The sequence below is a fragment of the Elephantulus edwardii genome, unplaced genomic scaffold (assembly GCF_000299155.1).
Source record: "Elephantulus edwardii isolate Elephantulus edwardi_28Jun2011 unplaced genomic scaffold, EleEdw1.0 scaffold00104, whole genome shotgun sequence".
NCBI lineage: Eukaryota > Metazoa > Chordata > Mammalia > Macroscelidea > Macroscelididae > Elephantulus > Elephantulus edwardii.
In genome coordinates this window covers 5,551,516-5,565,538 of record NW_006399854.1, presented here as the reverse complement: position 1 = coordinate 5,565,538, position 14,023 = coordinate 5,551,516, and the positions used below count along the sequence as shown (strand labels likewise).

The 14,023-nt window shown below is 38.9% G+C and overlaps 1 protein-coding gene and 1 pseudogene across 1 annotated transcript in view; one reads left to right on the top strand and one right to left on the bottom strand.

The window, feature by feature from the left end:
* SYT16 (synaptotagmin XVI) overlaps window positions 1-14,023 on the bottom strand; it is a 182,548-nt gene that overhangs the window by 129,584 nt on the left and 38,941 nt on the right. The window lies entirely within an intron of this gene.
* LOC102859446 lies at window positions 11,529-12,943 on the top strand (annotated as a pseudogene).

Sequence of the window (14,023 nt, the reverse complement as noted above, 5' to 3'; positions counted from 1 at the left end):
TACTATCGATTGCTAACCTACCAATATTGCCTAAAATTATCTACAGCTTCAAAGCAAACCTATCAAAATCTCAATAATGTTTCTACAGAAATGTGGGTGGGAGGGACTCTATTTTAAAATCCACAAAGAATTCTAAGGAACTCATAATAGCCCATCTTAAAAAAGAACAAAGTTGGAAGGCTCAAACTTTCTGAATTCTGAACGTACTAAAAACCAGAACAATCAAAACAATGTGGTACTGACATAAGGACAGAGACACAGATCAATGGCATGGGAAGGCCAAAAATAAACCCTCTTATCTGTAGTCACTGAATATTGACAATGATGACAGGACCAAAACATGAGGAAAGAGCAATTTTGCCAAAAATTGCTGCTGGGAAAACTGGAAATCCACATGCTAGATCTTGACCTTATACAAACATTAACTCAAAATGGCCAAAGACCTGAATTTAAGAGCTAAATTTGTATTTCTTAAAAAAAAAAAAACGATAAAAACAAACAAACAAAAAAAACCCCACACACCCAACCCTCAAACAATATTGGAGCAAATCTGCATGAACTCAGAAGTTGGCGAGTTATGCTGAAAGTACAGACAAGAAAAAATAAACTAGGCTACATCAGAACTAAAATTTTTGCATGCAAAAGACTATCAAGAAGATTTAAATGTCATCCCATGGACTCGGAGAACACTTTTGCAAATCATATACACGGTAACGTCAATTTTTTATTTCTTTTTCATGGAAAAACTAACTGCGGCTGAGATAATGCCAACTCACAAAGACTCGGATTGCCCGTCTTTATCCAGAGGAGCACTGGGTGGACTTGAACTGCTGATCTCACAGTTAGTAGTCTGACAGATTATATGTGACTTGAAGACAGCAGACAGAGGCACCAAGAATACATACTGGTAGAAGGGGGCACACAACTACGTATCCGTGTGGCAAGGTCCCAGTCAGTTGTCTTACTAGTTTCTAGTAACTGCTCAGAACCTATCCAGTTTCCTTTTCAGGCTGAAACTAACATGGTAGGCTTGAAGGTGTCAGGATGATTTGTCACCCAAATATTCTCTCATTTAGAAAAGAAGATAGATCTTCTGGGTCAACACTGAAGGATCTGCTAAGTCATTCAATATATGGTTTGTGAATAACATTCATTTAGTAGCTTTAATGATATTTTCTCATTTTTTTTAAAAGGGTCACGAGTTTCATTCATATTTTAAGGAGCTGAGTCTCCATTTTTTAGTAGGTGAGTTACTACATTTAACTATTCCTCCAACAGCCAGTTAGAAGATTATTCCATTAATTTACAGCACCAATTGGGCTAGCATCTGAAACAATACTCAAATAAAGGAGACTTCTGTGTAACACATTGGTAGTGGATGCACTGGGCCTTGTTTTGCTGCTCCATGAAACAACCAAACACTGGGCCATTCTTCTCTGGTAGCCGCTGAACAATGTCTTGCTGGACAATGTCTTGATTCACTTCTACTATGCCCTTCCTACAACCAGTCAAGTATTTACATCAATAACATTCCAGGAAATCTGAGTGAAGCCGGATTGCAAACTCTTAATATTGGGTCCACAATGAACCTGAAACCAACTTAAACAACCGTTGAAATCTATCTGAGGAGGTTTTAATGTACAAAATATACCATAAAATTCTTCTATAACTTAAGAACAAAAGTCAATGGAAAAAAAATAGGTTGTGGTGGTGGTCGAGTTAGATCCAACTCATAGCTAACCCTCCAATGGGTTTTCAAGGATTGCAAATTATGCAAGAGGAGAGTGTCCATCTTTCTCTCCTGGAGCAGCTGGTGGATTTGAACTGCCTGCTTCTGAGTTGAGAGCATAGCTCCTTACCCACTAGGCAACCAGAGCTGCATAAAAATAAACTGAGTAAAGGACCACAGTGTACACACACACACACAAACACACACACTTCTCCAAAGAAAACATACAAACAGCCTATAATCATATAAAAAAATTCTCAACATCATAAAACATTCAACTCAACTGAATTCATTGCCATCAAGTTGGAACCAGCTCATGACTGATGCACCATTGGTTTCTGAAGTTGTTAAAGGCAAAGAAGGCTGCCCATCTCTCTCTCCCTTGGAGCCACTGGTGGATCCAAGCCTTTGGGTTAGCAGCACAGCCTTCTATAGACTGAATCACCAGAGCTCCTTAGTCATTCACTCACTTCTTACCACTAAGTAAGAAGTGATTCATAGCTGGCCCTCCACAGGGTTTTATGGAGTCTGTAAATCACACAGAAGGAGACTGTATCTTCCTCCTATGAGGTGGCTGGTAGATTCGAACCATCATAGAGCTACCACCTTTGGGTTAGAAGTGCAGATCCCTATGGACTATGCCACCACAGCTTTCCCATTAATCATTAGAAAAAATGCAAATAAAAACAGTAAGGCTATTATGAGTATAAATAGGATTGCTATAATCAAAGAACAGACAATAATATATATTGTGAGGATACTGAGAAAGGGAAATATACAGTGTTGGTGGGCATGTGCAATGGTGTAGCCTCTTTTGAAATCAGTCAGAAGTTCATAAAAATGTTAAACATGGAGTTTACCAACTGACTCATCAATTTTTTTAACATTTTCTTAATTGTAATTTTAACAAAAGTTTACAGAAAAGCTGGATTTTTTTCCTTCATTCATTGTTGCACATTTCCCTCTCTTCCCCTCCTGCATTTCACTTTTTTAAAAAAAAAGTTGAGATTTTATTGAAAGTTTATAGAGCATTTGGATTTCCATTCATTCACTGTTGCACATTTTCCTCCCTGCTCACCTCACCACCACTCTGCTTTTCTCTTGGAAAAAAAATTTTTTTCATTGTTGTACAGTCTGCCTCCCCCCACTCCCAGTCTACTTTACTATGCAGCTCTTATTCTGGACTGCTTAAAAGGAATATATGATCAGGTATTATTTGCATGACCCATGAATTTTTACAAGTATTTATGCAAAGAACTGAAAACAGAGACACACAAATACTTGTATGTCCATGTTTATAGCAGCATTAATACAAAATAGAGAACCGGCAGAAGCAACCTTACTGTCTATTATCAAATTAACAAAACGTAGTACATAGACACAATGGAATATTATCCAGGAATGCATAGTAAAGGACAAAATTCCAATATATTTTACAACATGGGTGAACCTTGGAAACATCATGCTAAGGTGAGATAAGTCAGACACAAAAGAATACTTACTTAAATATCCGCTGTTATTGTTGTTGTTGATTGCCTGCAAGTCGAGCATGACTCATAGGGACCCTGTGAACAAAAGGCCGAAGGGCCCTCTCCAACTATTGACATTTATCAAAGTTCATAGAGTTTCCGGAGGCACGTTATTTAGAAAGTGGATTCCACTCCTTCTTTCAAATATTAAATAACTAAAATAGGCAAATCCACAGAAAGTTGAATGGAGTTCTTGCTTAGTGGATACTAAGTTTCTGTTTGAGGTAATGAAAATGGTTTTCTGTATATCTGGTCCATAAGTAGTTGCACTGCTAACCCAAATACCCTCCTCTCTGGCCATGGCTTCCACCAGCAGCTCCTCAGGATAAAATGGGCAATCTTCTTCTGTGTAACTCACAGCATTGGAGAGCCAAATGGAGGATCAGCAAGACATCATTTCTTATTTAAAAGGAATAGGTTTGAATTTCCACAGTGACAGCGATGACGGATTGCACAACATTGTGAATGTAATAAATGCCACTGAAATCTACTTGTAAAAATAGTTTAAATAGTGACACCACCTTATTTAAGGTTTATCAATATTTTTAAAGTTTAAAGTATATGAGAAACAAGAATATCTTTTCAAAAATTATCATCAAGAAGCTGGGGTGTTAATTAGCAACTAACCGGTCACTCTGGTAACCAAAAGCTATTCTGCTGGAGAAACAAATCTAAGGCAGTCCACTGCTGTGATAAGCCTCAGACATTCTCTGGTACACCTTTATCTGATAGCAATTGGAAATGATTCCACAATAATGGATTTGGGGGTTTTTGTTGTTATTTCTCATGATCAATTGGAAAAATCTCAAGTTAAAATTTTACTTCACACCATATAGTAAAATGAACACATCCCCAGATGCTGCTCTCAGAATAAAAAACAAAACAAACAAACAAAAAAAAACCCCGAACACCACACTCACACACACAAAAAACCCAAACCGTACCAACCACAATAGCCTCATATATTCATTTGAACACTCAATGGAAAGAACTTTTCTATGGTCAACATTTGACAACAGTACTTCCTTGCTAGCCAAGCACTGGTAAAGGTACTGCATATTTAAAAATCAAACCCGCTGCCATCCAGTCAATTTGGACTCTGATCAACTCTACAAAACAGAATGGAACTGCCCTCCAATGTCTTTAAAGCTGTAAAGCAAATTGCCTCATTTTTCTCCCAGAGTGCACGGGTTCCAACCATTCACCTTTCAGTTAATTGACAAGCACTTAGCGTGGCTGCCTTGTGGCAAAGATGCCACCATGACTTGTGCTTTGCCTATAAAACAAAATAACCTGACACACAAAATGATCTACAGCCATCCGCTTCACCCTGATTCTTGGAGGCCCTCTGTCGGTATTGACTGTAAACCTTAACTGGAGCCAGTTTGCCAGAGCTTTCTCGCTACAAAGCAGATGCGGCACTGAACAGTCAATCTTTTGGGCTAGAAGCCCAATATTCAATGCATGACCTACACACTAAACAAGAACAACTATGAGATGATTGGTCCAGAGAAGCCAAAGGAATGCCCAGAGGTCACATGGGGGAAGAAAACATGTTACAGTTTTGGGGTGATATCCTGGACAAACTTTTATATAAAGTAAGTCTGAACATTTCTTCTTGCCTCTACAATTATTCTAAAACAAGCGATAAAATAAAAATCAGCCCACAAAATGACCACCCAGGAGCAGATTTGGGAGGAAAAGTTATAAAACCCAACAAAGGTTTAATGGTGAAAATATAGGGTGAGTTCTTGGTAGAAGGGTTACTAAGAAAAATGCCCAACAATGAAGCAAACTGTAAACAAAGCACCAACTGTTTGGAGATGCGTTTTTCTAAATCTACCAACAGTCCCATGCTAACAAAAGAATAAAAACATCACCTCTCTTGAGCGCAAACCTTCTCAATTTCTCATATTCCCCTTGTACCTGCATCCTGTAAACTCTACATCCGTGTTCCTGGCGAAAACTTCCTATGGCGTGCCCAGATCACCGTGTTGGCGGTTACCGCCAAGGGGCGCAAGCCGCACACAGAAATGCCGGCAAGGAGGTTTCCCTCTTCCACGTGGTGGCCGGGAACATCGCTAAAGCCGAGCAGGACCAAATCTCCAGCGCACTTGGCGATGCCCAGCCTGGATACCAAGAATCCCGTGGTGCCTTCCGGGAATCTTAGCCACGCTCTGCAGAGACCCACCACGCTTGCGTGGAGGCGCGTTCTGAAGGATGGTGGCCACTGCATCCCAATGGGCGGAAACCCCTGCGTTCCAGTGGATAGACAGAGAACTTTGTGTTCAGGTGGACAGAGGCCACTGCACTCCGGTGGCGGGAGACCCTTGGTTTTCGGTGGACAGGGACCCCTGCGTCCCAGTGGACAGAAGCCCGCGCGCCCGGATGAACTGAGGCCATTGCGTTTCAGTGGAGGGAGACTCTTGGATGCTGGCAGACAGAAGCCCATGTGTCCGGAAGAACGGAGGCCATTGTCTTCTGGGGGAGGGGGATCAGGAAGACCCTTGCGTTCTGGTGGACGGAAGCCATTGCGTCCCAGAATCCACAGGCTGTGGTGGGGAGACCTCGCTCTACCGTTTCAGCTAAGAGCCAGGGATGTTAGCGACTGAAAACAAACAGTGGAGGAAGTGGGGGGAAAAATGCAGCAGCTTTTTATTTTGTTCTGTCTTAACGTTTGTTGGGTTGGTTTTTGGTTTTAGGTTGGGCTGTTGTGGTTTTTGTTTTGTTTTGTTTTGTTTTTTTATGAATAGGCTCTCACATCCCCTTCCTCCTCCAACATTTGAACACGTAGACAACTTCTGAACGTGAACCCTCTAAATCCCGAGAGCTCTGCTGGCGTAGAGTCCGTAGGTGAGGTGCGCTGCTAACCCAAAGTCTTTGGAGTCTCCGGTGGGTCGGTTCCACCAGCCGCTCCTCCGGAGAAAGATGGGATGTTGGTGCGGTTCCTCCAGTTGGCGATTCGCCGCCTCAGAGGCCACATGGAGGAGGGTCGGCTGTGTGAATCGGCACCTTCTCCACCGCGATGAGTTGAGGAAGTCGGTTCCCGTTCTGGATTCCATGGACAAACTCACAGGTAAACTTCGGAACTCGCCAATGGTTTGTGGAATGGAAGAGTGTTTAAGAGCTTGTGGCGGCTGCTGTGGCGCAGGCCGTGGCGAGTTGTGCGCCTCCAGCCTGCGCCGCTGGGAGAAGTGGAGCGGCTTCCTCCCCTTGCAGTTTGGAAGTGACTCAATGCCAGTGATCCTGCGTTTTCGAAAAGAAATGTCTCAAGACTATAAAGGGGGAGGGGGAAACCCAACCACCTGTATAAATTGTCGAAAACTTTAATAAAGTACCTCTCTTAATTTTTCTATATCCTGGATAAAGGGAGGAGAATTGGGGGGGGGTGTAAATCATTACGGAAATGAAGGCTTGAAATAAAGGTCTTTAGATCTCAACCCTTTTAGACCAATTAAAAAATTTACCATAGAATATGATAATTGTCAAAATTCAGCATGAAAAATCCCTCTGGGTTTTCAGGCAGATTTCTTGTTAGGAGTGGTGCAGTCTACCGCTCTTAGGACCCTCTGAGCCACGGATCCGAACCCTAACCCATACATACTGTGCCATCCTCGTGAGCTCGGATGTGCGCGAGTCCAACTCAATCCTTGTTTGGGAGTCTTTCGCTCTTTCTCAGACTTCTTGAGTAGTCCTTGAATGTGATTTATGAAATGATCGGGATAAAATAGCTCCTCTTGTTAACAGAGATGCATTGCTGATAGTACATTGTGGGAAGTGGGGAGCAAAAGGCTTTCTTCACTAAAAAGAATGAGAGATAGTCTTCACTAATTCCTTTTTTCTGCAAATCCCTTTAAAGCCAACAGAGACAGGATTATGACCAGGCCACCTTTTAGAAAGAGGTATCAGAATGGGACGGTCACATGATGTCTGGTGATCACCTTCCGGAGGAAGACGCTGGCACCTCCCTTTGCTGGGTCCACTCCTCCCACCACTTGTAGGAAGGATTCCGCCTCCACTCTGGCCATAAGACTCAACTGGCTTGCAGAAGGCGGCCCACCAGGTTGGCAGTTGTACCAAATGAAGAGAAGGAGGTAAAAGTTTGAATGGAGATTTAGAATATTTCAACAAACCTATTTCCACAGTTACCATATTTGATGATGATACTTTCAAGATCTTTAGGTAATTTGCTTTTGTTGTTGTTGTTGGTATGTGCCATCAAGTCGCTTGCGACTCATAGAGACACTATGTACAAGAGCCCTAAATGCCGTTCTATCCTGTGCCAACCTCACCGTCTCAAATTAATTTGAATTCGTGGATACTCATTATAATTAAATAGATTAACTTTTGGGTTTTTATGCCATGCAGAAAGAATACATATTTTTGGATCCTCTAATAAATGTGTTTATTTTGCCACTTTACAATAAACATAAAAGATACACAAGATATAATAGTAAAACAGAAAGCTTAAAAGGTTTCTTTTTTAAAAAATTTATTTGATGTGATTGAAAGTGGTTTATTTGGCTAAAGTTTAATGGGCTTATTTCTGAAATTTTGAAGAACTTTTATTATCAAACTGTACATTATAATGTGTGTGTCTTGCTGTTAAAAGTGAATTTTCTTTACTCATTGGATTGAACAGTGAATTTTACCTTCTATTTAATTTGCCTTGGAGGCAAGATTTTATATCTAACTCTAATAAGTTCTTAAATTCTTGTTGAGAAAACACGCCTCAAGGTTTTTAAAAAAGCTAGGGCTTTCACATTTTATAATAATTTTAATTAAAGGAATATTTTGTTTCCCAGTGGCCTATGATAAACTTCTGACAACTTTGAAACTTCAGGAAAACCACAGAAAAGATTTGTTCATATGCTGGAAGGGGGAAAACCAGACTGGACAACTAAATAAAGAAGCTAACTTAATGTGCTGTAAGTTATATGAAACATGCTTACAAGTCAAGAGAAGTGGCTGATTTGCTTTGGTTTAAAACTTTGTGTGACAGAGTCTTGTCTAATACTAAGACAATAAGAATATAATGTCATCATTTCAGTTATTGCTATAACTTTCATTCTCTAAATCTAGCAATATCAAAGTCAGTGGTTAACTACCTGTGGAGTTTTATTAACATTCATATGTCTTTTGTTGTTATGTACTGTCAAGTTAGAACTGATTCATACCTGGCCATCCAGTAGGTTGTCAGAGGAAATAAATAATACAAAAGGAGATTGCCCATCTTTCTTTCTCAGAGCAGCTGGTGGGTTCACACTGTATGCCCTTGGGTTGGTAGTACAGTTCCTTACCACTAAACTACCAAATGTTTAGAGACTAGATAATCTTGGTATGCTTTGACTGTATGGTATTATATCTCAATATAATTACATGCTAAACAGGGGAGTCTTTTAAAATGGAGTTAAACATTATGTTTAAAGATATTTTTGTCTAAAGAGTATTTTTTAAAATTGCATTTTTTTGTCATTAGCTTTCTTTAGGCTTTTATTAGTAGTAATAAGTTAACCGTAGTCATTTTTTAGCTTTGTTGTTTACAGATTTTTTTCTGGTTGCTGATTTCCTGAAAGTTCTGGACCAGAGTGTTTCCAAAATAAATGGACTCCACTGGACTTATGAAAAGGCCTTTGATATTTTGAACATAGATACATTAGTTTCAATCAAGATTTCTAGAATATTATGTAGATGTTAATGATTTCACAGATTGCTGCTACTCCAGAATTTCATGGAACAATTTAACTACATAGGACTGGATGGACTAAAGGATTATTGTGAGTAATAAAGATTTCATTTTGAGATATTGATGTTTTAATGTTCTGTTTTCTAAATATAAGAAACCATTTTCTCTGTTCTCCTAAACTAATTAACTATTGAGCTTAATTATTTTAGCCTGCACATTACCCTGGTTATTCCTATTAGTTCATAGATAATTTACTAAAAGGAAAATAATAAAAAATGAGCACAAGAAAATAACCATGAAAAGTATCATTAGATATTCTATACCTAGTATAGTGCTATAGAGTTTTAACCTAGTTGTATTAGGTATTAAAACAGCTGATGCTGATATTGTAATTCTTGAATCATGTTTTATTGATAAATTTACTAAAGTTGTTAAGAAGTATCTAGAGTCGGAGCTATTACCAAACTAAATAGCATTAGATTTCCTGTTAGTCTACCAAGGAGGAGTTTGTGCCTTAATAGATGAATGTTGCTGCATTTATATGAATAATGTACAGTCTGAACTTTTGCAGAAAATAGTTGAAACTGAGACACATTAAAAACAATTTATGATGCTGCTTATATATAAACAAACACATTGTGGGATTTGTTTCTTTAATCAAAGATTTACAGAGTCATCTCAGGCAATTGGCCTAATATTGTTTCTGATATTTCTGTGTTTAACTCCTAGTTCATCATGTAGTAGTCTCTATGGTCTTAAAAGCTTCCAAGTAACTATGCAAGGTGCATCAGTTAGTCTCTGGTACCCAAAGGAAGAGAAGAAAGGGTATCCAGGTGGAGCAGGAACTAGAGTCGCAGGCCCGACTGCCTCCTTTAACAAGCATCTCCTTTACCATAAGACCAGGAGAATCCTAGTACTCTGCTCCCAATTTTAACCTTTTCTTAAAAATCAAACAAGCCATAGTAATATCCTGAATAGAAAAGGGAGACTGAGAAATCATATTCTCTCTTTTTTTTTTTCACTATTCATGGTTTATTTGGTGTTTTAGTTGGTATGATACTGTTGCAATCATATTCTCTTCTATAATACAGATTTCTCAGTGTCCATAAATTTGGGATGACCCATTCAGGCATCTGCCCTATGTGTCTTTTGGAACCTTCAGTGTTGAAGAAACTGCCTTCTTAAAGTCACTAAGCCTGATTAGCAGCTTAGTGGAGACTGTTTTGCCTCAGGCATCAGGATCTTTTGAAAAATTATGTGCTGTTTGGAGAAACAGTAACTCCAGGGTCTGACTGGAAGCTGCATTTTAGGATAAATTATTACTTGAAAAACAAAAATCCGTTCTGGCCTTGTTTCCATGGCAATGTTGATGAAGTAGGGTAGAAAATCATTTGGAAGCTTTCTCATCCTCAGAGTAATATTGACTCCTGGGTTGAAAAGTTGACCTGATTTGCAAATTGTATATTAATAAACCTTAATCAGTTTCTCAGAAAAATAAATATATGAAAGCTTAAAGTTTATTCTAGGCTAATCTTTAATTTTCAAAGGATAATAAAGATAATTTAAAAATTTTTTAAAGTAGCCATATTTGAAAGTTATATAAGTGTTCGGGTCTTTCATTCATTGGGTCGCTATGAGTCATCTATAATTCTATAGCACTTAACAGTAACAATAACAGCTATATTTGGAAACAGGAGTGGCATCCACTTCCTAAACAACATGCCTCCTGAAACGGTATGAACTTTGATAAATGTCCATAGTTACGGAACAGCTTCAGGCTTTTTGGGTCACTATGAGTCGTGCTCGATTTACAAGGCATATTTGAGGAAAAGAAAATCTACTTGTTGAGTCCCTAATGGTAAGTAGGTTTCATCTACCTGCCCCATGGAAGAAGGCTGGGCAACAACCTCCTCCCCTGCAATTGGCTGCCTCCAAAAACCCACCGGAGGGTCAGCTGTGGGTCTGTTCCAACTCGATGGCACACAACAACATATGGTTTCTTACTCTCTCTTCTATGCTTAGGTTTTCACGTTTAACTAGGTACTATTTTCTCATTACAGAAAAGAGCTCTTTGGATTCAGTAATTTGCCTAATTTAGGTTCACACATTAACAGTATTATCATCTGAACCCAGGTGTTCCATACACCAGACTCTTCCCACTGGAACCCATGACTCATTATTATAATTCAGAAATTGGGGCTGATTCACTCTATGAGAAAAAACTTGTATAAACTATGGGGGGGGGTGTTTTCTTCCAGGTTCCCCAGATTTTTTTGAGAAATAATCCATACAAATTCTGGTAAAATGTAAGCCTTACTATAAGACTTCTATATTACATTATCTATATTTGCTTTATTATAAGGGTTTTTTTTCTGTTAAAGTGTTTTCCTTTGTACTATATTGTGAAAAGTGAACAAAGGCTATACTTCTTGCATTTCAATAGCCTACAGATCTACTTACTACAAATCTAAAGGCATCAAACAGTAAATCCATCCACTTAATTTGTGAATATAATCCAGATAAACTGTTTGAAAACAAAATACACATACACTAAAATTCATACAAGAAAATATACCTTTCCACCATGAAACAAGTGCTCCTAGATGCTGGTACCACACTGAAAGAATCAGATCATAGCCTCTCATTAGACCAAAGAAACAAGTAAGTATAACAAGTCAAATTATTAAAAGGGCTGTGGAAGAAAAAAAAAATGTGGTCCAGTTACTGGTGAGTGAAGAAAAGCACAATTTAAATTTATGTGAGTGTAGGCATCACTGAGAAGGGCACATCTGAGTAGACCTGACAGAAGTGAGAGGGCAAACCCTGCAGCTATCTAGGACATCATTCTAGACACCTGTGCAAAAGCCCTGTAGAAACTATACAACTGCTTTAAAAAAAAGTGAGGGCAGGGGCTTCATAGGAATGAACATGGGACACCTGCAGCCAAGGGAGGTCTAATTTTCAAAACTGGTGTGAGAAGAGAACCTAAGAGATTAGTAACAAAGGAGAAAATTGGGGAAGGTATCATAAAAGAAAAGCATTCAACAAAGCACCAGGCTCAGGTGATGTTACAGGTTTACAAAGATCCTTCATAAAGAAGAAACCCTTTAAGTGACCTCATGGATTCAGAAACTGATGCAAAGAGGTCACCAACCCTGACATCATCAAGACAGGATGTAGCCTCTCACATTGTCAATGCCGGTGTTGCAAAACATTACCTGTGTGGCTGCTGTGCAGCTTTCAACAACATAGTAATCAGTTTTCCCATGCAAAAGGTCCTTTTTGGCAAAAGCTATATGGAATCAGAAGGCAGTACTTCAGTTGAGGAGGGATGGATTCTGGAATTTGTATAGAGGAATCCTTTCTCCATTGATGCAGAAGACAACAGTATTGGCTCTTACATTTGGACTGTATGAGAACATGTCCTGCTTTCTGTGCCTGTGTCAGCGCCCCCGAGTTTGCTACTCGTGGCATGGTGGTAATGCTTGCAAGGACAGCAGAGGCAGTTTTCATGCCATTGGAAAGAGTTCAAACATTGCTTCAAGACCACAAGTATCATGACAAATTTACCAACACCTATCAGGCTTTCAGAACACTCAAATGCTACGGGACTAGAGAGTATTCTAGAGGTTTGGCGCCCATTTTTCTCCATAATGGATCCAGCAATACCCTGGTTTGTGGCCTTTAAAGTCCCCTTAAGGAACATCTGCCTACAGCAAAGTCTCACAGTGCTCATCTGGTCAATTATTTTATCTGTGGAGACCTACTGGGTGCCATATTGGGAGTTCTAGTCTTTCCAATTAATGTTCTAAAGACTCGCATACAGTCACAGATTGGTGGAGAATTTCAGTCTTTCCTCAAGGTTTTCAAAGCAATCTGGCTGGACCAGGACAGAAAGTTGGCAAAACGTTTCAAAGGGGCCCATCTGAATTATCACCATCCCTCATCTCTTGGGGCATAATCAGTGCAACTTACATGTCCTTGTTAAAGGGTTTATGAAAGAAATCATCAATTTACTGCCATTTGTTCACTGATTAAATTTATTTTTTTACTTCCCAATTAAGCAAATAGCAAGTTGGTGTCAATTTCAGGACACCATGAACTATAGGCAAAGAAATTTTCCTTTAAGGATCAACAATAACAGGATAAAAGGTTTGAAATAGATATTTAAAAGAATTTTTTTATCATTACCTGAAAGCTTTTGATTTATAGTCTCATTAATAGCTGTCTATTTGATCATTGGCCTTTAACAGAGAAGCTAATAGCAAAGATACAAGTTGTGTTATGAATTGGGTTTTTTTTTTCTTTTCCAAAACAACCTTTTCAAAACCTCTATATTAAAACATGAGTGGTGGTGACAAGGCAGAGAAAGAACGTTAGTAACCTGGTGACTTCTCAGGCTTATTGTTTAGTTACTCCCTTGCATGTATCTGTGATCTTTAGAGAAAGTGCAAAAGGTAGTCTTCATTAAACTTGAACATATAATGTGGTAGGACAAAAGAGCAGAACAGAGAAGAAAAGCAGCTTATTAGAGACTTTTCATGAAAAAAATTGTTTGTATTAGCTTTGAAAAGGAAGCACCTTTTAAGACTGTCATTATCCAAACTGTTTCTCTTTAGACTTGATAGAACCAGGTAGCTAATTATAGTTCCTATTTTGTTTTCTGTGTTTGGAAGTTTGCTTTTTTCATTCTGAGCATGACCTCTCAAACCTTCAAAAGTATCTTTATATTGATTCCATGTATTTCATTGTCAAAGAAGGGTGGAAGAGACTAAAATTTTGTTACAGCAGTTTCATCCTGTTAAATTCATTATTAATTGCATAGATACCAAACCATGCGTTTCTAAGAATGAATCACTGGTATCAATGTGACAAAGAACTTTCATGGCCCTTTGACAATCATGGGATTTAAGAATCTTTCCCTAACTATCTTGAATTCAAGTATACTACTGTCTTCAAACTCTCCTTAATAGATGGAGGGTTGTTGTTGTTATGTGCCGTCGAGTCGTTTCCGACTCATAGCGACCCTATGCACAACAGATCTAAACCCTGCTCTATCCTGCGCCAACCGCACTGCCT